This window comes from Podarcis melisellensis (genome assembly GCF_964234715.1).
Source record: "Podarcis melisellensis genome assembly, chromosome: 12".
NCBI classification, from domain to species: Eukaryota; Metazoa; Chordata; class Lepidosauria; order Squamata; family Lacertidae; genus Podarcis; species Podarcis melisellensis.
This window is the reverse complement of record NC_138544.1, coordinates 29205017-29228537: the sequence shown is the minus strand read 5'-3', so window position 1 is coordinate 29228537 and position 23521 is coordinate 29205017. Positions and strand designations below refer to the sequence as shown.

At 43.2% G+C, this 23521-nt stretch overlaps 1 protein-coding gene across 6 annotated transcripts in view; it reads right to left on the bottom strand.

Moving 5' to 3' along the window:
- DGKB (diacylglycerol kinase beta) overlaps window positions 1-23521 on the bottom strand; it is a 269619-nt gene that overhangs the window by 242653 nt on the left and 3445 nt on the right. For 3 of the 6 annotated variants that reach the window (XM_081883232.1, XM_081883231.1, XM_081883236.1), the window contains exon 1: window positions 7895-8087. The exons of 1 other annotated variant lie outside the window; for it this stretch is intronic. The gene's annotated coding sequence lies outside the window, so the exon portion shown is untranslated. Of the gene's footprint in view, window positions 1-7660; window positions 7858-7894; window positions 8088-8234; window positions 8290-23521 lie in introns of those variants that run through there. 2 more of the 6 variants (XM_081883235.1, XM_081883234.1) reach the window with 2 other exon arrangements.

The following is a 23521-nucleotide window of genomic DNA, read 5'->3' as shown; positions in this document are numbered from 1 at the left end:
GTATACTATCCTTACATTTTGAAAATGATCTTTTAAAAAAAACAAACACTATATGAAAGCAGGGCCACTAAACTTGTCCAAGCAGAACAGGATTTTCTCTAATTAAAAATGGAATGGGGACATTCATGTCCAGCATAATAAAGAGAGTTACAATGTGCCAACAACTGACATTGAATAGCAGCACTAATGAGAACAAACTATTAATAAGTTCCCTTTTATTCTCAATTAAATATTAAGCATTGTGTGTGTGTGTGTGTGTGTGTGTGAGAGAGAGAGAGAGAGAGAGAGAGAATAAAGTAATTACATATATATGGACCCATTACTAAAAATGCTCACAAACTTTATCTTAAACCTAAGTATGCACTCCCCAAACTGAACTGCAAAATACTACTTAGAAATAAATAAATAAGTCCTGCAAAACCATTTTAGATAGATTTGCAGGACGGAGACAATTTTATGGATTAAAAAAGCAACTCTGTTTCTCTCCTAACAAAATTGTCTGCTTGTCGAATGCCTTCATTAATTCTTTTGTTTGTATTGATCTATTAGAAACTACTCAAAAAAGTCAATAATCTGAGAAATTGCCAACTTAGCAATTTATTTATTTTACAGATGCCATTTCATCTTCAGACATTATGAAATGAAAACCTAGCAACACCTTTTTCTAACAGCATATGGTATACAGAAATACAGCTATAATTTTTTAAAAGATGTTTGCAGCAGCTCCTTCATTTTTGACCCTCTCAACAATTCTGACATCAGATATAAAGTTTGGGCATCAGGTATAAACTTGGCGTGTAAAGACCTCTACATATTGAGGAGTTCTCATAACAGTCAAGCACTCTTGAATCAGTTCTTGAGAGCTAAATTGTGGCAAGCACAGCCCACAATGATCAGGCCTCTCTGATCTTTTCCATTCATTTCATCTCCCTTTCCCAATGTAAAAAAAACAAAAAACAACAACTCATAGAAACCTTACCTTGGGGAAGGAGAAATGAAAGGTGGTGGCAGACATTCCCACATATGTTTTTCTTTGCAGCCCCTTCCTTGATTGCAAATGTTACATGTGTTAGAATTCCTGCTCCATGACTGCAGTCATGGGATTGTTGACTTTTCACATGACGGTATATGTTTTGACTCCACAGAGTGGGAAGTGACGGAGACAGGATGTTTGTGTTACTGTGTTCCGTGAAGTGGGACTATTGTCCTTTGTTCTTTGTCTTTGCTGTCTGATGCTAGAGAGAGGGGGAGCCATGTTGCAGTGCTCCGTGTGTGTTTATATGTAAATAAAGTAGATTAGCCAAAATGCTGAGTTGCTGAGGTCTGTCACGAAAAGCTGCGAAGACTCTGCAGATCCCTAAGTGTGCCAATGTCTGTTGGCATCGGTCACTATGATGTTTGGGCAGAAGAAAGCTTTTGAAGCTCCCGAACAAACAACCAGGGAGGGAGGGAACATGCCAGTCAGGCGTGTGCCTCTGCCAGGGTCCTACTCAAGGGTAGGCTGAACTCCTGGAAACGTGGACCTTCTTTTACCACCATATTTCCTGGGATTTAATACATCTATGGGAGTACCCAACCACTGCCCTTTCTTCCTCCCTGGAGGTAAACATTTTGACATGAGGAACAGAGAACTGAACAGCGATGGAGATTGTGGGGCTTTTCCAGTGTGTGTTTTTAAAAAGTGCTTTGGGATACAGGAGTTTAGGCATTGTTCTGATAAGTAATGATTGTGATGATGATGATGATGGAGAAGTGCTTTTGGGTGAGATAACTGGCAACAAGACTTGCATCCTGGCTTATGAAAACCACCATTAGGGCAATGTGGGTGAATAGGTAAGCTGTATTAGGATGCTGAATTGACCAGAGTGTACCCCAAGGGGAAAGCCTGAAAAATTCCAGGGGAGCTGGCAATTACCTGGAAATTATCTAATGTTGTGCTGAAACTAGGTTTCTTTTCAAATGCCTTACTAACTGTTCTGTATGTATCTTTGCATAAATCTGATTTCTTCTGTCCTTTATTTTTTGTATTGCATCTTTAGTCAGAAGATTTTTTTTGAGAAGAGGATAGTGCAATAGCCAGGGTACAAGAGTCTGTTAGTGAATGTTAGGAATTAATCAGTGGTAGCATCTAGATCATATTTGTAACACTGAAGAGAAGATACAGGCTGTTGCAGTTCTCCTGAACTGTGCAATGGAAATTCCCGGGTTTAGCTTATGCAAACTAGCCTGGCTGGGCTGATTGAACATAAGTCACTGTGAAACAATGACCAGGCATCTACTCATCAAGAAAGGTGTTTGGGTCTGTGCAAAACAAGGGATGGCAATGTGGTGGGCAGGGCCTCAGGCCACTCAGGAAAGTTTGCCTCTTGGACTCAAGGCTTAGTAAAAGGGGTGAGCAGGCGTTGGGCTTGGCTAGGTGTTCTGGGAAGGAGAAGGAACAAAAAGGGAGAACATAATACAAGGGCTGAAGGGCAGAACATTAGAGCTGGCTGAGAAGCAGGATTAAAGGAATGATGCTTAGGATGGTTCTGTCGCCAGTGCTGGGCTGCTATGAAGAACAAGCTGCTCTTGAGATGACAATGCTGTAATATCTGCACCCCCTTCATCTAAACTCAGATGCAAATATGTGTAATTAAACCATATTTCTTAAAGACACTACAGCCTCCACTGCGTCTTGCTTCTCAAAGGGAACACAGCCCCCACGTGAGCGCCTGGAAGCCACCTGCAATCACATGCACCACTCGGCAGAGATTGGGGGTAGCATACAACCTTTGTAAAAATATACCTCAAGCATGTCCAAAAACTTGGGTGTGCCCAGTGGGATTTTAAAGAGGCACACCCTCATTTCACAAACTGTCTCTGAATACCCCCTGGCTTTCCCAAACCTTTTCATAAATGAGATGAGATTGGGTGAGCACGGAGATGGGTCAAGCTTACTAATGACACTAAGGCTAGGTACACATTAGCAGCTTGAAACACAGCAAGGTTGCTTTTCCCTGCTGCACCTCAAACCGCAGTTGCACATTGCTGTACAAACCAGAGAGGAGGCAGGGATGTCTTCACCCAATGAATATTATTACCCTTTTGGTTTCCCTGTACCAGCAACGCGGAGAGAGAGAGAGATTTATGAGGCTGCCTGTCCATTCACTGTCATCTGCACATGTGCAATGGATCTCTCAAATGTACACACTTCAGGTTAACTATTAAGTGAAGGTGGCATACATTTTAAAATTGGATGGAAACTGTTTTGAAATGCATCAAACAGGAGTGTTTCTCAGGAAACAACAGGATATTTCATGTTTGTGTACCTACAGAAGCAACCCATCCTCCTTCACTATCTGAATGTGCTGCTCCCTGCCCCCCAAGCCCTGACCCCATTTAGGCTGCATGCCAGAGCACACCCCCTGGGGGAGTATTCTGCAGTGCTTTGACGCAGAATGGGGGGGGGGAGAATATGAGCAGCAAAGCAGCGCTCCCAAAGAGTGTTCCGCCACTGGCAAAAGTGGTGTGACAGAAGGGGTGCTGGATCTTGTGCTTCTGCAGCCTGAGGCAGCTGCTTCACTCTGCCTCATAGGCAGGCCGGCTCTGTATTCACAGCTTCAAAGACTAATGGTGGGAGCACACTGGAGGCAGAGTAAATGCTAATGCATACATAGCCCAAATTATTCAGGGTGGTGAAAATAGAAAGAGATTTTGAGCAGCTTCAGAAGGTTATTTCCAAATTGAACGGCATTAAAGCAGCAAATGATGTTCCGAGTAGCCAATGGAGAAACTGGAGCCAAAAAATAAAAAAATAAACATCCAAACTCTACATATATATAGATAGGATCTGAGCTTGCTGTAAGCAAGCGGGAAAGACATCTCATGGGCACAATAAAAATGCCAACCCTGTGTGCAACTGCTGGGGGGAAAAGGTGAATTTCGTGCTGGGGATAATTAGGAAAGGGCCAACAAATCTATGCTGGGACCACACTCAGTGTATTATGTTCTGGACATTGCATTTCAAAAGAATATAGAGCTGGGAAAAGGGCAGAAAAGGGCAACCAAAAGTGATTAGAGGACCAAAGAACTCTCCAAAGGGCATGGTTACATTTGGAGCTGAGAAAAAAGGCAAGCAAATGGGGTGGAGGAAACAACAACAATAGAATTATGCAGGGTGTGGAGCCAGCAGATAGAGAGAGAAAATTATAGCTCTCTCATAACACAAAACCCCATGGTCAACCAGTGAATCTGTAATTGCTGGACAGACAAAATGAAATACCATGTACACAATGCATAGTTCAACTATGGAGTTTAGTACCACAAGATACGATGGTGGCCATCAACCACAGAGCAGGAGACTCTTTAATCTCAGGGTTGTGGGTTCGAGCCCCACATTGGGTGAAAGATTCCTGCATTGCAGGGGGTTGGACTAGATGATCCTTGTGGTCCTGTCAAGCCTTATGATTCATACTTAACCTAGATGGCTTTAAAAAGAAATTAGAAAACATTGTGAATGATAATGGTATCATTGGATACCAGTCCAGATGACTATATACTACCTCCAGGATCAGAGGGAGTAAGCCTTAGAATACCACTTACTGGGGAACAGAAGGAGAGTGCTATTGTCCTGGTATCCTGCTTTTGGGGCAGAGTTGGAACAGGGTGTTTGAGAAACAGGATGCTGAACTATATGACTGTTTGGTCTGAGCCAGCATGGCTGTTCTTATGTCCTTAGGAGAGTTCAGGGGCCATACTGGGATGCTGCCATTGTTTCAGACAACATATGCAGAAAGTATTGCTGAAGGCTGCATTTTAAAGGCTACAGTATACAATCTGATGTAAACCCCATTGAACTCAGCAGAGCTTACTTCAGAGTAGACATTTGTAGGCTTGTGATGTAAGTGTTGTACAATGTTAGCCATTACTGGTAAATGAAGAAATGTACAGTTTAGTTGCTTCTGACTAGGCAAATATTTCAGTACACGTTTCTATCAGGGAATGAACGCACTATATGCATGAACTAAGAGCGTAAAAATCTTTACATGCATTGGTTCATGTGAACTGACTATGGAAATATTGATGCCTTTCACCACAGTGTGCCGATTTGCATTAATTAAAGCAACATGACACAGAAACAAATAGCTGCTAAATACAGCTGTATCAAAATTTTGTATGTTACTAACTTGGAGCACATGTGTTTAACACAGCACACAATTATAAAATCTTCAGACAATTTAAAGAGGAACTAAGCATCACACAGAGTTATCACAATATGTTCCATACTGGCTATGGAAAGTTAAAAGCACCTCATTTTAATTACCCGTGCTTGGAGTCACCAACACTATGAAGCTCAGAAATATTTTTAAAGAACACAAATATTGCTCAGGGGTGCTGTCAGTTTACATATGCTATTTTTGGAAGGCTAGGCACACCAGAATTTCCACGTTGGCATTTCACAAAATCCAAAGTGCATGGCCGTTTTGCAGGCGGTTGGACTAGATGACCCTTGGGGTCCCTTCCACTTCTATAATTCTATGATTCTAAGCTCACACTGGGCAGATATTGATTTTAAAACACACAACTGAGGCCACAGTGAGGTGGGTTTACTATATTTAAAATCACATTTTTACAAAATGTAATTAAACAAGAATTTAAGATACTGATAAATGCCCACCTAATTCTTTTAGGGCAAGGACCATAGCTTGGTGGTAGAACATCTGCTTTGCATGCAAACGTTCCCATGTCCAGCGCTCTGGCTTCTCCAGGTACAGCTTAGAGACCTTATCCAAAATCTCAGAGAGCCACTGCAAGTCATTTTCTACTATAATGAGTTAGATGGACATGAACCAGTGGTTTGGATAAGCTAGTTCCTATGTTCTTAATCTAGTTGGCGTGGAAGATATTTTTAATCAGTTGCTATACAACATTTATCACTTTTTCAGTTGGATGGAGAAGAGGGCCTCTAAACTATCCCTTCCCCAAAAAAAGCGATAATCAGAGACGTCAGAAAGGAAGGAATCAAGGCATCCACATTTCACCACTGTGGAGTTGTGTGGGAGGGGTGCACAGGAGGCAGGAGAAGAAACACCAGTTGCTTAAAACCAGTGCAGTCCAGAACCTATGAGCAGAAAATCTATTTCTGTGCTGCCGTGCTTCAGAAACAGCACTGTCCTCTGCTTCATGGCTTCAGAATACATTCCAACTGCACGTTTTCATAGGTAGCTTCTACTTAAAAGATGACTGAAATATTAAATCAAAACCAGACCTGGTCTGCAGTTGTAGGTACACTTCTCTGGAAATAAGCTTGAGTGAAATCCACAGGACTTACAGTACTTCGAAGTAAATACTGATAGAATCATACTGAAAGCTACAGTAAACCCTATAAACGCTACCTCTGTTGCGCTTAGGTCTCACTGTCAACAGGGCCCCAAATCGGACTACTTACAACGGAGCCTAAAGCACGCTCACCAAATGAATTCAATGGGGCTTACCCTCAGATAAATGGGGTCAGGATTAAAGCATTAGTCTGAATTCAAACCAATTGTTTGTTTTCTTAGTGTTGCAAGAACACTTAAAAACCAAAACAGAATTCAACCTCACAGAATTTTAACAGTGCAAAGAAAGCCTAGCAGGTGCATCACCTTTTAGAAACCAACAATTTAAATATATTAAATAAGGATCCTTCTTTTTATTTTTTACTAGCACAAAACACAAATTGTCCATAAATGTATATACTTCTGATTCAGACTGAAAGTCCCACTGAGTTCATTTATACATACTGCTAGATTAGTCTGTATAGGGCTGCAGTCCAGTTCTCAGTGGGACCCATTTTTTAATATATTTGTTAGTCACCCAATAGCCTAGGTCCTCTGGAAAATGTACAATCAAAGTTGAATTGTGCAGACTGTAATGCTAGGCTCCAGAGCTATGCTATGCTAAGTTCCACTGAACCCAGTGAGGCTCATTTTGACATACACAGCAGCCATATAACTTTGAGCAAGCATCACATTTCCCCAAGTCATTTGGAGAATCTGCCACCTTAAATGAAGTAAAGTTTCTAGTGACCAGCCACTGCAGAACTTTCTATATGCAGGCAAAACACGTTTTTTTATATTAAAAAAAAAATTGCTTGTATCACCAAGGCAGCATATATAAACCAGCATGACACGTATGACATCACCCCAACGTCACAGATAAATTTAGAGTAGACTCACTGAGCTGGAAAAAAAAAGGCAGAAGTTAGGAAGATATGAATGGAAGAGCATCAAGGCTGCTCGCCACAACTTTCTTCCTAAGGTTCCCTTGGCATGTTTACATGCATACACCGAAGAAGGGGAAAAAACAAAAGCCGAACAAACAGCCACGTATACACACAGAGACATAAATAAAGGCTGTCCCCAAGGCTCCCGACGCTGCAATCGATCCAGCCACCCAGGCAGGGATTTTGCTAACTTGCTGCAGGTGCAATGCAGACCGAGGATATTGCATGCATCTCAATTACAAGATAGCACGGGTTATGATTTTGGGGCGCGGGTGGCGAAGACAGGAGATAATACCAACTAGGCAGAAACACAGCAAGCATCCAAGCTCTGGCTTTGCAGCAGCAGCAGCAGAGTCTCGCGCGCCCATAGCGCGCGCACGCCGACCCTCTCTCACAAACAAACACATACATACATACACGTATCTGCACCCCAAGTCCTACTTAGCAGGCACTTGCTCGCCTCGACGCAGGAAGCCTCCAATGAGGGGCAGCGCCACAGGCTGCCCTCGTCCAGGGAGCAGGACGCCCCGCCGCAGCCTCCCCCTGGCTGGGGGCAGCCGGGCTGGGGAAGAGCCAAGCGGGCGCCTCCAGCACGACGCTCTCCTCGCTCAGCCCAGCGCGCCCAAACGCAGCCGCCACTGCCTTCCTTACCTGTTGGCCGCCAGCCGCGGTAGCTCTCGTCCCCTCTCCCCGCTGCCTCGGCTCCTTATGAGGCGCTTTTCCTCCGGGCAGCGAGAGAGCGTGTGTGTGCCCGCGCCCGCGCGCCCGCCGTCTCCCTCGCGAGGACACGGAGGCGGCGGAGCAGGGCTGACGACGCGGGGCCCGGAGTCTCCCGCGCCGTGTGGCCGCCGGGTCTCCCGGGGGCGGCGCAGAAGGGGCTGCCGGCTGCGTGGCGGCGGAGGCGGCAGGCGCCGAATGGTCGCTGCTGCTGCTGCTGCTCCTCCGCCAGGTGCTGCGAGGAAACGCCGCGCGCTCGCCGCAGCCTCCTCACCTGGAGATGATGGAATCGTCTGGAGCCGCCTAGGCCGGCGTCCTGCTCGCCTGCTCCTGTGGGAACATATGAGCCAACTCCTAGGGGCCGAGGTCCCTTTGCCCGCCCGCCCCAATATTTGAGTTGATGGGCATTCAAATGGGAGGGGGGTTGTGTCACGTGATTATCTGGGACAGGGTGTACCTCCCCCCCTCCAGTAGTTTATTCAAGTTGGCACCCTTGTGTGGGAAGCAGGACACAGTAGCAGACCTATACTGGGGGGGGGGGGCTGAACTGTTATGCCCCCCTTTTGCAACCAGCAAGGAGGTCTGGGTTAGCCTTTCTTCAATGGGGTTGTTCCATGATAGATACCACACTTTGCAACTTCTCTGCTGCTGACCCCTGACCATTAGGTCCAATCATGACCGACTCTGGGGTTGCGGCGCTCATCTCGCTTTACTGGCCAAGGGAGCCGGCATACAGCTTCCAAGTCATGAGGCCAGCATGACTAAGCCGCTTCTGGTGGACCAGAGCAGTGCACGGAAACGCCGTTTACCTTCCCGCCGGAGCGGTACCTATTTATCTACTTGCACTGGTGTGCTTTTGAACTGCTAGGTTGGCAGGAGCAGGGACTGAGCAACGGAGCTCACCCCGTCACGGGGATTTGAACTGCCAACCTTAGGCAACAACAAAAATCCATGTTAGTCATGCGACTCAAATTGGGTCAACGAGACCCATCGTGGACTAAATTTGCTTCTGGGGCCCCTCCAGGATTAGGGGCCCTGAAGCTTAATCTTCGTTTCATAGTAGATCAACCCTAGCAGGCAGGATGTGAGCCCAAGAGTGCTCTGCCCACTCGCAGCTCCCAGCAGACTGGCATTCAGAAGCCTAATGTCCCAGGCAGTGGAGGAAGAACATACAACCATTGTGACTAGTAGCAGTTGAGAGCCTTGTTCTCCATAACCAGTGCAATCCTAATGTCTGTTCAGAAGAAAGGCTTATTAGGTTCAGTGGAGCTAACTCTGGGAAGCAGCACTGGAGAGTAAGGAATCTTGCAGGCCACCTAAGTTCAATCTCTAGGAAGCTGCAGGGAATCTTGGGGTTGCCAACGTGCTGCCTATGGGCACCAAACTGTCCTTGAAATCTTTTGCGTGCACCTACCAAGCCTCTGATTACTTAAACAGACACAAACACTGCCCTCTTGGTCACAGAGTGATTAGCTTTCCCCCCTGACAGTCCAGTCTGGCACCTACCTAAATGTATTTTCAGCATCAGGCAAACTCCATGTTGTTTCCCCCGACATCTTTAAAATATGTAATCTCTCTCTCTCTCTCTTTTAAGATGATGTTCATTATACTGTGGTTTTCACACAGTGGTTTAGTTCTATAGAATTTATCCCTTTGGCTTTCTTTATTAATTGATTATTGTAATGCTTTACTCTCTAGTTCTCTGTTTCGGGATGATTGTTTTGTTTTTAGAGTTCTTTTATTTGCAGCTTTATTGATTCCTGCTTCACTGGAATTGTGATGTTTAATCTGTTTTTGTTTTGAGGGGAAATTGATTGTTATTGGGGACTGATGAATGGGATGCTTAAATAAATAAATAAACATTTGCCGCAGATATTCTTAAGGCTGCAAAATAGGCTTATGGAATCTGCAATCAAGATGTCTAAATGGAAAACACTTTTATTTACATGCTCTGCAATTCTCGTTAACTGTGATTAACGTTTCACATATCTGCCATCCCAATTTAAAAAGTCTGTACCATGCTTTTAGAAATAAAAATGTAAGCACTCTGACATGAAGAGCCTTGTTAAACAAAATTAAGAAAGCTAAACACTGTTCTAGAAGCTGATTAAAATGTACTACAGAACATTGATAAAAGCTTCTATTTTGTTCTCAGATATCATGGTAATATGGAAAGCAATTGCACAACATTGACAAAACTAGGCCACCTGCCGCATTATGGCTTACTTGTACCAAGTTATAAAAAGTACTTGAGGGTCCAAACCAGTACTGAAAATACAACCGTTGAGGGGCTATATATTTATGGTAGAAGCTCCCACCTGCCAACACAACATGAGACACACTATGAGATATACACCAAGATGCATGGAGTTGCACCTTATGGCCACCTCCTTTTCCCAGGGAAGCTCCTGTATTGTAGTAAGCTCCACAACAGGTGGTAAGCCATCTGACAGGTGATGATATCCCTACCCCATATGAACCAACCCAGACGCTGCAATCATAATCTGAAGCCCTTCTTTGTGTGCCTCCTCCACAAGAGGTATGGAAGGTGGTAACATGAGAGTGGGCCTTTTTGTGGTGGCTCCCAGCTTGTGGAATGCTCTCCCCAGGGAGGCTCACCTGGAGCATTCATCATTATGTTCGTTATGTATCTTTAGGCACCAGGCAAAACATTCCTCTTCTCCCAGGCCTTTGGCTAATTGAACAATATCTGGCCTTTTAAACTGGTGGGGGTATTTGTTTTTGTTTGTTACTATGTTATGTATTTGTGTGGTTTAATATTGTAAACTGCCCTGTGATCCTTGGATGAAGGCCAGTATATAAATTTAATTAATTTAATTAATAATACCATAGACAACCCCTGCTGTTGTCTAATCGCTGTCCATGGTGCTAATACACTGATCAGCAACCCCATATGTCTCTTTCCTTATCGAGATGAGACCATTCAATAAAATACATAAAAATCCTGTTTCTTGGTTGTTAGGGTGGTACATAGGGCTCTTTTTCCTCGCCTTAACACAATCTGGCTTCATCTAGCCTCAGGATGGAACTCTTACAAGGTAGAGAGTTTGGTGCTACCAGAACTCAGGACTGTTGCCCCTTGACACTTTTCTCAAACTCTGAGTGGAAGGTAAAAGGAGGGGGAAGCCCCTCAAGATGCCCAAGTTGGATGAAGTATGGCTGCCATGGTGTATGAGTCAGTCAGGAGTGGGATACTGGGTCTTGCTGGGATATTACTCAACCATCTAACCCAGGGAGGTCCAACTTTTTCATATCGAGTGGGCCGCAAGAGTATTTCAGCATGGAACCCATGGGCTGCACACTGCCTCATCACACGTAGGGTAAGCAAGGCCAAAATGTGATGCCCCCTCAGTCTTTGCGCTGCCTTCCCAAAGTCAGCTAAGGGAGGCACTGGGCAGGAGGCTCTGGCAGGGTCCTAAAGCTTTCCCAAAGCTGGGAAAGCACCAATTAGGCTTTGGGAAGGAGACAGGAGGACTTTAGGACCCTGTCAAAACCCAACATGAACTGCATGTTGATTAAATGCCCATTAACAGATGTATGAACTTAAATCCAATTTCTGGGCTAAAATTCACAATCATCAAGTATATAATTAAGTACACTAATGATTTGTCACTTCTAAAAATAATGTTTCTCCCGCCATAATTAATTTCAGGAGGTGTTTTTTTTCCTAGAGGAAGCATATTTGCAAATACGTAGCTCATAATTATCCCTCCCTTCTCCAGGATTAATATAAATATTACAACATAGTGACTTTAAAGAAATAGTGGGTGTTTACTGCCAGTTGCGGGCTGACGCAGCCTATGACAGGTAGGTGACCTTCTAACTTTGGTGCAGCCTTATCCACCAGCCATGCTAAGACCAGAGGGAGAACTTCTTCCCTCTGGTCCACTCCCTAGCTATAAAAGCCAGCCACACTCAGGCCTTGGTTTCAGTTGACGCTCCAGTATTTGCAGGCTAGCCTATTCTTTTCAGCCAGTTTTGTTCCAAAAACTGCTGTTTTGTTCCAATGACAGCAGAGCATAAGCTCTTCCTTGACTTCAGGATGATCGCTTTCAAGCTCTGGCACCCGGGGCTCAGCCAGAGCCCTTTCCCGAGATCCTGTGGGTGCTTGGAGGTGCACCATGATGCAGAGAGTATTACAATCCTGTTATTCCTTCCACATTCCGAACATACTCTAGGACATGGAATTTTGGTGAAGCCTTTAGGTCATAGTTTGGGGTGGGCTCGCACTTCTCTCATGAATGGGAGGAAGATGTCCTGCAGCACTCCATGTCCCATAAAGAACGGGGGTTAGCTGCCAAGACCATGTCCTTGCATGTAGCCGCAACCACATTCTTTTGGAAATTACTCCGGTTCCCCAACCCATGTTATTACTTCCATGTGTGCAAGCTGCTGGAGGGCTGGCATAGGCACCACCACCATCCAGACCCAGACATCAGGAAGCCAATTACATATGATCTCCTCTCCAAGGAATCAGGGTACCCCATTAAAGGGATCCAGGGGGAAGTGCTTCTGTCAGACTACAGCTGATGAGCTATAGATCCCCCCCAAAATGGTGATCTAAGGGAGGGCTGCCCCAATTTGATATATGTCATAGGGTGATCCTTAACCTTGATGAACTCTGCCAAATAATCTTGCATCAACCCATCTGCTGGTTGATTCTTTGGCAGGGTTCATCAAGGTTAAGGATCACCCTATGACATATATCAAACTGGAGCACCCACCGAGATCACCATTCTATACAAATCAATAGCATTTTTGAAACCGTTCTATGTTGGAGGGCTATTTATAGCCTACTTATGTGCAGTAAAGGCAGGTTTGTTGGACAACCATTTGTAAGCCGATATCCTAAAAAATGAAAACAGAGTGCAATAGCTTTTCTAGCCCTCCAACATGTACTAACCTTTCTTCAAATGTACTAAGGTCATTCTCTGTGCTTAACAACTTATTGATATCACAAATCAAATCAGAAAGGCTAGTACAGTTCAGAGAGTTCCCGTAAAATAAAAGTACATTTAAGAACAACAATGTCCCACAAATATTCTTCAAAACATTTTTTTTAAGTACAGGACTAGTATAAAAGATATAGATTATTGTGCATTGTTCATTAGTATGGACAACTAGCCATAACATAAGGCCTACGTGAAATGGTACATACAAATCAGGCTTAGGGGGACAGAGCAAGATTCTACCTGCTGCCCCTGGCTCTAACCTTCATTAGGATTTATGAGTAGATCATACATGGGTACAAGCTGGATCCAAGTAGTCTCTTTTCATGCAATGTGTGCCCTACATGTTGTAGGGTACAAATGGGGCACACAGTTTGTACAAGCATAGGCTTAGCTGGAAGTAGCAATGGGGCAGAAATTCAGTTTGGTTTGCATTTTAATGTGAACCTAACTAATTTGCATTTCCTGAAAAAATACATGAAGTGAAATGTAGCTGTCCTTTGAAATGTGCACCCAGCTAGCATGGCCATTGATCAAGGATGGTGGGAGTTGATGGTGGGAAGGCACCAGGTTGGGGAAGGCCATTTGCTGTTGTTGCTGTTGTTGCTCCATTGACTCAAACTGATCAAACATTTGTCTATTTGTCATGAACTGGCAGGACAATAGGGGGGAGGAAGATCCCAGAAAGGGGTGTAGCCAGGACTGGGACACACTGGGGCAAGCTGCGGGTGGGAGCGGAGGGGCTGGTGTAGGAAGTATTTACAGTGTGATGCAGGATGGGAGTCAGTGCACAGGAACCAGAGAAGCAGGACCCTTCACCAGTGCCAGAGGGCCCTTGTCTCCATGAACATGGTAGGCTCTGAGGCATAGGGAGCACTGGAAGGGATGCTATAGGAGGCTGAGACAGGCAAGAGCCCACAGCCCAGCTCTGTAGTTGGCCAGGTAAGGGGTGGGGTGGGGGTGGCTAGCTCTGGGAGGTGTGTGATTCCTCAGCTGGAAGCAGGGCCTTGCTTGAATTGAGTCTTCACAGGTACAAAATGTATACAAAGCTGCTCAACACATTGGGGTCCAGAGTGGGGACAGCAGACATGACTCCTGTTATATGCATTTATAGATGGAATTTGAAAGTCTGAAAGGGGCACAGCAGCCCTTAGACTTTAATTATCACTGAAGAAAAGTGCATTTGTCAGTGACCTCACTTGTATGTTTATTAGCATATTAACATGCGCCCATTTATCCTGTTTGCTAGGCTTAATGTTAGTTTTGAGGGTTTGGTCAGCATGGAGCTTTGTCTGTGCTTGCTTTTGTGTTATTTAACACAAAGTGTGTGTGTGTGTGTGTGTTCATCAGCACCACAACACACCAAGAAAAGGAGGTTCAATGCCTCACCAGTACTCAAAAAAATAATGTCCCCTGCCCAGTGCAGCAATTAACCTTACGGGGGAAAATGTTCTTCATTGCAGACCACACAATGGTTCTCACCTAAGAAGAAAAACCACAATTTAGTAAAGCCTTTATAGCATAGCATCTCTGATGCACACACATTAGTCATCTCTAATTGCTTTTCATTGTATGGCTGCTTTCAAGATCGTTGAGACTTATTCACTAGCCACACGAGTCTTAGAAGTCTTATTTATAGCCGTCCAAAAGGCAAACCAGTAGTAGAGATAGAGATGTCCTGGCAGAAAGAGAAGAATGTCCCATCTGTCACAGGACATCTAAGAGCCTTCAACCAACACCCAGAGGCTAAGAACCAATTCACACTATTTTCAAACAGCAAGTATAGCACTATCAGGACCAAACAAGGCAAGATATGTCACTTGGAATCATGACAGTGTTCCTTTTCTTTTTCTTTTTAAACAAAAATGATAATTAATGCACTGGGGGGGGGGGGCAGCTGGACTACTACAGGAAGGGAGGTTTGCCTGGTCCTCTTCTGCTGTGGACCTCACAAGAATCCACCTCCCTGAACACGGGGAGCTGCCTTATTTCAAGCCAGACCATTGGCCATCCTGCTCAGCATTACCTACACGGGCTGGCAGCAGCTCTCCTGAATTTCAGAGAAGGGTCTACCGGCACTACCAGTAGATTGAAACTGGGATGTTTTGCATTCAGAGCTACCACTAAATCACAAATTGCTATAAGCTCCAGTAGGAAAGCTCCCATAGTCACCGAATGTGTGAAGGGAGGGAGCTACCAAATTCTCTTTTCAGATTCAAAGAGGTGACTGGTTTCAGAACAACCCAGCCACAAAGACCTTAATGAAAGAGACAGAAAAGGTTCGTCAGCTGGCACATATTCTGGTGTCACATATGCCAGCACCTGCCAGTTATGCATTTGGGCCACTTACTAAAGGAAAGTTAAAGGGACCCCTGACCATTAGGTCCAGTCATGACCGACTCTGGGGTTGCGGCGCTCATCTCGCTTTATTGGCCAAGGAAGCTGGTGTACAGCTTCCGGGTCATGTGGCCAGCATGACTAAGCCGCTTCTGGCAAACCAGAGCAGTGCACGGAAACACAGTTTACCTTCCCGCCAGAGCGGTACCTATTTATCTACTTGCACTTTGACGTGCTTTTGAACTGCTAGGTTGGCAGGAGCTGGGACAGAGCAACGGGAGCTCACCCCATCATGGGGATTCGAACTGCCAACCTTCTGATCTGCAAGTCCTAGGCTCTGTGGTTTAACCCACAGTGCCACCCGCATCCTTGGGCCACTTACTATCAGAGGTCAAATGATTTCAGTGGAATTCATTTCTACATAAGCACATTTAGGATCAAAGCTATAAACTATAAACTAGGAAAACTCTGTGGGGCCCTTTCTTGGGCATGTGGAAAGGCCATTTGCCTGTAAGGATAATTTGCACTCAATGAAACACACACATGATTTAATGCAAGATCCAAAAACCCTCTCCAAGAGAACTGGGTATTCTTTGGCATGAGACAATGCTGCAAAAGCTTGGCAAATTTAAGAAAGAAATGCAAAGTGGCAGGCAATCAATCCAGGATTTATTTTCTTCCTTCCAAATTGTTGTTAACTAATGTTCCTGAGCTTGGTATCAAGAAAAGAAAATGCTGAAGATTCCCAGGAGCCAAAGACAGACAACTCTACCGATTATTGGATTGTGTGCTATTTATAGAAATCTAACCTTTTTAGCCCCAAATACAGGCAAGCAAAAAAAGTCAGTGCAGTGTCATACATTTAAGCCTCAAATTATAGTAATTTTGTGCTCTTCCTGCATTTTAATGATCAGAGAGAATCAGCAAAAGCCTTTCAGTGAGTCACTAGCACCACAAACAAGGTGGTGTTGGTGTACTTTAACACAGGCAATTGGCTCCTCAGCTGTTACGACACTACAGTGCATTTCAACAGCATTTTGACAAATGCTGGCTGGCTAAGGACCACAGCTCACTAGCAGAGCTATAGCTTTGCATGCAGGAAGCCCCCAATCTGCAGGTACAACCAGATATTAATATTGTGCATTTTGAAGTGACTGGATACATGAAAACTGACTCCCTTTGGAAATGAAGCATTGCCCAGACCCACTAGGTATTATTCAAAACTTAACTTGCAGAACTTTCTTCAAAACAAAACAGAATGTTACATCCAAACAGTTCCATAAGATAATATGCCACTCCATATGAAATACTCCAAACAGACTCAAAAGCAAAGGTCTGTCTCTCCTGCCTTAAGCTGTTTACCTGGAGAGCTTCATTTATGTCCTCACTCTCATTGAGTCTGAGAATAATGACCCCAGCCACAACCCTTCAGAGATGGCGAAATTTCAGTTCAATGCCTCTCATATGATCTAAGGTTAAACACTCATGTGTTAGCTAGCAGAAAACAATAGTTAATTATCAAGGAGTTCAGAGACCACCTCTTGGCTTTAATATAGCCCATGGGAAATCCCCATGTTAAAGCCCTTTCAACAATACACAAGCATTCACAATTTCTGTGTGAATTAAACCAATTATACTTAACACAACTGAAATCCTAGACAGCTGCTGCCAGTGTAGACAATACAGAGCTGTTGGACGTGTTTCAAGCACCTTGTCCATCTTCAATGAGATATTTATGCAGCAGTAAAAGAAGCCCTCAGCCTTTTTTTAGTTAGACACAAATATGGGAAAATTCTGCATCATACATTTTTCTTTTCTAATTATGCTTAGATGATAAAAAAGGAGAGAAATCAATAGTTTTAAAATCTCCTGTCACTTTTGTCAAGGAAGTGACAGATCAAATAATCAATTCTAGGGGGAAATGGATTTCTTTTTAGCATCTCTGAAAATAACAATGCTTAGCACTTAACTGAGCTAGTCTGTGAGTGGGTGTCATATTTTTTACCCTCTTTTTCTATGTTGTTCCTCTTAAAAAGGGGGTGGTGGTAATTCTTCCACTGCAGATATTTTGCTCAGAAAAGGTCTTGGTTCATTATCCCAATGGGAATCTAATTTGTGCACCAACCCATTTTTAAAAAAAATATTGTTCAAACCATCCCCTTTCCCCTGGAATGGTGGACCATGTTTTTTGAGATGAGATTTACTTCTTTAATTTTCTGAAATATTCCTTCTTTATGGACGGTGGAGCTTGTTCTGTTAGAAGGAATAAGACACTGCCCCAGCAACCTCAATGTGCTTTCAACCACCCTTCCATCTCACAAGTTGGCCTTGACTGCTGGCTCTGTCTTCCTTAATCTTAGTGTTGATTCTGTAGAAGTTCGCAGAGAGAAAGACAGGGTCAAAATGAGAATGTGTTGGTTCTGCCTGTTATTCACTCTAGCTCCACCTGTCATTGGCCTCCCCGCCTCCTGCCCTACCAATAGACACCAGCCAACACAGGTGACTGCAGATCAGCCATACACAGAAACAAATGAACCATGAGAATATTCCAACAGCACTTTTAATATGAAAAATGCTTTTACAAATTTTAACTGTTCCACTTTGCAATACCCACATGAGGCACGAACTGCCCCTTGCTTTTAAATGTAATTAATTGTAAACTTAGACCTTGTTAATTCCTTTGTTTTATAATGAAATTTTATTAAGTTTTATCATAATATCACAACACAGAACATAAGAATAAAAAAATGAAAAAACAGAAAAAAGTAAAGAACAAGTATAATTTCAAACCCTTGCTTTCTTGTACCTTACTTTCCCGACTTCCCCATACCTCCCCTCTCTGTATTCCAAAATCAATTTTATTTCTTCAACAAATCCTTACCCTTAATTTTAACTTAATTTTTAAATTTTCTTTTCATTTTACTTATCCATTACCACTGAGAACCATATAATTTCTAAACCAACGTCATTCTAACATTCATTAATTTTACAATGTTTCTTAAGATAATCCTTAAATTTCTTCCAATCTTCTTCCGCTGTTTCTCTCCCCTGGTCTCGGATTCTGCCGGTCATTTCTGCCAGTCCCATATATTCTATCACCTTTGTCTGCCATTCTTCCACGGTGGGTAGATCTTGTGTCTTCCAATACTTTGCGATGAGTATTCTTGTTGCTGTTGTGGTGTACATGAAAAATATTCTATCCTTCTTTAATACCAATTGGTCGACTATGCCCAGGAGAAAGGCCTCTGGTTTCTTAGGGAAAGTGTACTTAAGTACATTTTTCAGTTCATTATAGATCATTTCCCAGAAAGCCTTAATCCTTGGGCATGTCCACCAAAGGTGAAAGAAAGTTCCTTCAGTTTCTTTACATTTCCAACATTTATTATCAGGCAAATGGTAAATTTTTGCAAGCTTGACTGGTGTCATGTACCACCTATAAATCATTTTCATAATATTCTCTCTTAAGGCATTACATGCCGTAAATTTCATACCAGTGGTCCATAACCGTTCCCAGTCAGCAAACATAATGTTATAACCAATGGGACTTTGTCATGTTTCCCTCACTTCATTGGGGTTCTATCTAACATAATAAACACAAGAGACACAATAGCACAGAGGTCTTGCCACTTATAAGCGATCCTCTGTTTCAGCGGATGAAGTATTAAAATAAAATGCTAAAGTCGCATACGTAGGCATCGAAGTCCATGCATAGCTCTAGTTTGGAGAATCTTTGCAGTAACCATCCCATTGGGAAGGTGGAAATAAAAGCCAGTGTAATTAAAATTGTAAATTTCATCAAAAGTCTGTTTGCAATGAACAATAAAGGAACCTTCCCAGGATAGCCAGTTTTATTAATGATTTAGAAATATCAACACAATTTGTTTAGAATGGTTAGTTCAGCCAGCCCCACCTACTATGTTCTAAAAAGGAGTTCTACATTTAAACACACAAAATCAACATCTATCAAACAGAAGGAGACCGTCTAGGTGAACATATTCAGAGAGGAAAATAATGCGATATATCACAAGAATGCTGTTCTGGTTACAAAATTCATTTATTGTTTTCAGTTCAAACCTTCCCACCCCGCCATCAAAAAAGCCCCAAGCCTGTAGCCCTTTAAAATTAATAATAATAATAATAATAATAATAATAATAATAATAATAATAATAATTTCATGAATTGGCTTAGAAGAAGCTTAAGTTGGGTCTTTTATTCACTCATTCTTGATCTTCAAAATAAACAGGCTTTTTTTTTACCCTATTCTACTTCCATTTATAATTTGTGATTCCTTATTTAATTGTCCCCAACAGCTGACACTAACAGTGTTAAAGCTAAGAACTTGCCAAATCACTTCAACACCTGATATTTGTGTTTATCCAAAACATTTTAGCAAGCAGCAACCTAGAAACTCCAGCATTGGTTCATGGTCCACATAATTGCTTAAAGTCTAAAAGTAAATGGCGTTCTTTCTTTAGATTTAACAATCAGTACATTTGAGACTCCCCCACAATGTTCTGTTTCCCCCATTAATTAAACATTGTTATTTCAATGTTTTCAAGCACTGTACACGAAACAGCTAATTAATTCAACTCAATGCTTATCTCTATCATGCAGTTGGTAAGGAACTTCCAGCACTCAGCAGGTCTCCTACAATAGACATCCAACAAAAATGGCGGGCACAAACAACCTGAAAATGCTTTTTGAGCCAACTTACCGTATGTGACAGACATATAGAGCCTCTGCATACATTGAAGGAATGCACTTAGAGATATATATTAATGAGTGCACAGATGGGGAACCTGAGGTCTTCCAGATGCTGTTAGACAATCTATCACCTAGTTCCTATCATCATTTACCATTGATCATGCTGGCTGGAGCTAATGGAAGTTGAAGTCTTAACAACCTGTCCTAGGAGATGAGGTGTCCTATGCATGCATTAGGACTCCCATGCCCATATCAAAATGGGTTGCTAAATGGGAATGCAAATATATGATCACTCTGTGGGGTGTTACCGTAGTTTACCGTAGTTTTTACCGTAGTTACCGTAGGACGCCCCCATACATAAGTCACCCCCTATTTTTGGGGACTCAAAATTAAGAAAATGGGGAGGATTGCCCAAAGTTGTTGAGCTTTTTTGGGTGAGGATTTGGATTTCCCAGAGTTGCAGAGCTTTTTTGGGGGGAGGGATACCAAAAATCACTCACCCGCTGCTGCTGAGACAATTGCACGCATGGCCAAAGACATGCACCCGCAAAACAGCCACCCTATTGACGCAGTGGCAGCCAATTGCCTGCAGCCCTTCTCACAGCCAGCAATCACCCACACTATCGCTGCTGAGAATCTCCTGCTCCAATTGCCAATTGCCCAACCCCCCTCTGTACTACCCATGTATAAGAAGAGGGCTAATTTCAAAGCTAATTTTTTAAATAAAAAACCCTCGTCTTATAGACGGAAAAGTATGGTAATTAGTTATTTCTTTCAACAATTTCTGGCAACTACTTTGTGATTGGCAAGGTAATATTCCAAGACAAACTGAGGAATTTATCTCTGAGACTAAGCCGCCTCAAGATCCCTTCAGTTGAGAATTTGCCTTCTGTATTTCTCTGCTTCTGGGAATTTACTATGCAAGGTTCCAGTTGTTGTTGAATGTCTATATCTTCCACCTAAGGGACCCAATAACCATATGATGATATTTGGCAATGTCTCACTTGTTCTTCAAGTCCTGAGATGATGATGAGTTGAGAAATATGAGCAGGTGTGATACCACCAACCTCAAGACATTTATTTATACAATTGTACCCCACAGGCTGGAAAGGAGTAAACCGGAATCCAAGGAACTGCGCACAGCATTCTGCATGCTCCCAGGGACTTTCCACCTTCCTAGCCAGCAGCAAAAAGTGGGGACTCTCCAAAGTACATTGTAAGCACGGATGGTCCTCCTCCTCCCTATTGCTTTTGGAGGATGGATGCAATGACAAAACCTAAGAGTTACAGATAGGTAACCTAAGAGGTGCAATGATCCAGGGTCATGGGGAGATGAAAGACCCTTTAGTGTTTCTGTAGCAGAGTCCCAGCAAGGTCGTTGTCTCCAGCATCTTAAAGCTGCCCAATCAACATGAAAGGGAAGAGATTCAACCACAGGGAAGCCTTCTCACCTTTTGTGCTGATTGGAAGTGAAAGTGCTGAAAGGAAGTGATTCAGCCACTGAGGATTGGCTCTGGAGAAGGTGTGTGAGAAGAACAGCAAGGAGGAGTTCTGCATGTTCTTTGTCGTAGCATAGAGAAAGTAACCCAGCTCTCATAGTGAGCTGCTGCTTACTTATAGGTTCAATTTGAAGCAACAGCCATCATTTGAAATACTGATCAGCACATGACAACTAGCTTGCATTGATACTCCTAATGCCGAGGAAGCATTTCACTCTAGAGAGAAACTACATTAACAGTGCAATCCTATGGACACCTATTCAGAAATAAACCTCATTGAGTTCAATAAGACTTACTTCCAGGAAAGCAGTTTAGGATTGCAACCTAGGGTTTTTTTCTAGTTTCCCCAGATCTGCTGAAATAGCAGTTGGTACTGTCTGAATTATCATCGTAATCTAATCTTTACAAACCACCTGAAGTTTATAGTATACTGTTATTTTTAGTTGTAATTTTGAAATGGCTCCATTGCTTGCTTTCAGTGTAATAAGGAGAAACATAGAAAAAATGACAAGCCCTAGAGAGCAAGCATGTTTATTTCTCACTCAAAATAATCTCCCCGCGAAGGTGAAATAAATAAAGCAAGCTCAGATTGGGCAAAAACATCACTTGATTCCATATGAGATAAAGTATTTCATCTTTCATTGACATTTGAATTATTTCCCCTGCAACGTTGTCAGCATTCAACTGGGAGTAGGCATCACTGAAAACAAGGGTACTTAGGTCTAAGCAAACAGGTTGGAAACCAGTTATTGGAAACTATAGGAGGGGAGAGGATTCAAGGGCCCAAATCCTGCTTGTAGGTTTCCCCACAGGTGTCTGGTTTGCCACTGTGATAACAGAGTGTTGGACTAGATGGGCCCTGGCCTGATCCAGCAAATAATAATAATAATAATAATAATAATAATAATAATAATAATAATAATAATAATTTATACCCCACCCATCCAGTTGGGTTTCCCCAGTCACTCCGGGTGGCTCCCAACAGAATATTAAAAACACAGTAAAACATCAAACATTAAAAACTTCCCTAAACAGGGCTGCCTTCAGATGTCTTCTAAAAGTCAGATAGTTGTTTATTTCCTTGATATCTCATGGGAGAGCCTTCCACAGGGTGGGTGCCACTACCAAGAAGGCCCTCTGCCTGGTTCCCTGTAACCTCACTTCTCTCAGTGAAGGAACCGCCAGAAGTACCTCAGAGCTGGACCTCAGTGTCTGAGCTGAATGATGGGGGTGGAGATACTCCTTCAGGTATACTGGGCCGAGGCCGTTTAGGGCTTTAAAGGTCAGCACCAACACTTTGAATTGTGCTCGGAAAGCTCCTGGGAGCCAATGTAGGTCTTTCAGACCAGTGTTATATGGTCTCCTATATATTCATATAGACCCTGATGTTGGGAAAGATGGAGAGCACAAGGAGAAGGGGATGACAGAGGACGAGATGGTTGGACAGTGTTCTCGAAGCTACAAACATGAGTCTGACCAAACTGCGGGAGGCAGTGGAAGATAGGAGTGCCTGGCGTGCTCTGGTCCATGGGGTCACGAAGAGTTGGACACGACATATATTCATATAGGACTGCACAGTTAATTTATTATTTTGAATTCTACCCTGCCTTTTAGTTGAATGATCCTCAAAGTGATCCTCACAACAGACTATGTGTTGTTTTAGAGGGCCTTAGTCGACAGGCTAATCCAGAGGACAAAGTACACTTCGTTTTGAGTCAGCCGTCCCAGGTCAAAGGGCACTTTGCAGAGAGTGGGAAGGGACGTAACTCAGCGGTAGATCATCTGCTTTGCATGCAGAAGGTTCCAAGGTCCCTTCCAACTCTACGATCCAATCATTCTATGATTCTATGTTCAATCCCTAGCATCTCCAGTTGGGGCTGGAAGATGTCTGAAATCTTGGAAAGCTGCTGCCAGTCAATGTTGACATTACTGCGACAGATGGACCAATAGTCCAAGGTCCCAGAGTGCTTAAGAGCAGCCCTGTGGGATCGTACCAAAAGCCTATCCAGTCCAGCATTGTTGTTCACACATGGGTCAACCATATGGCAAT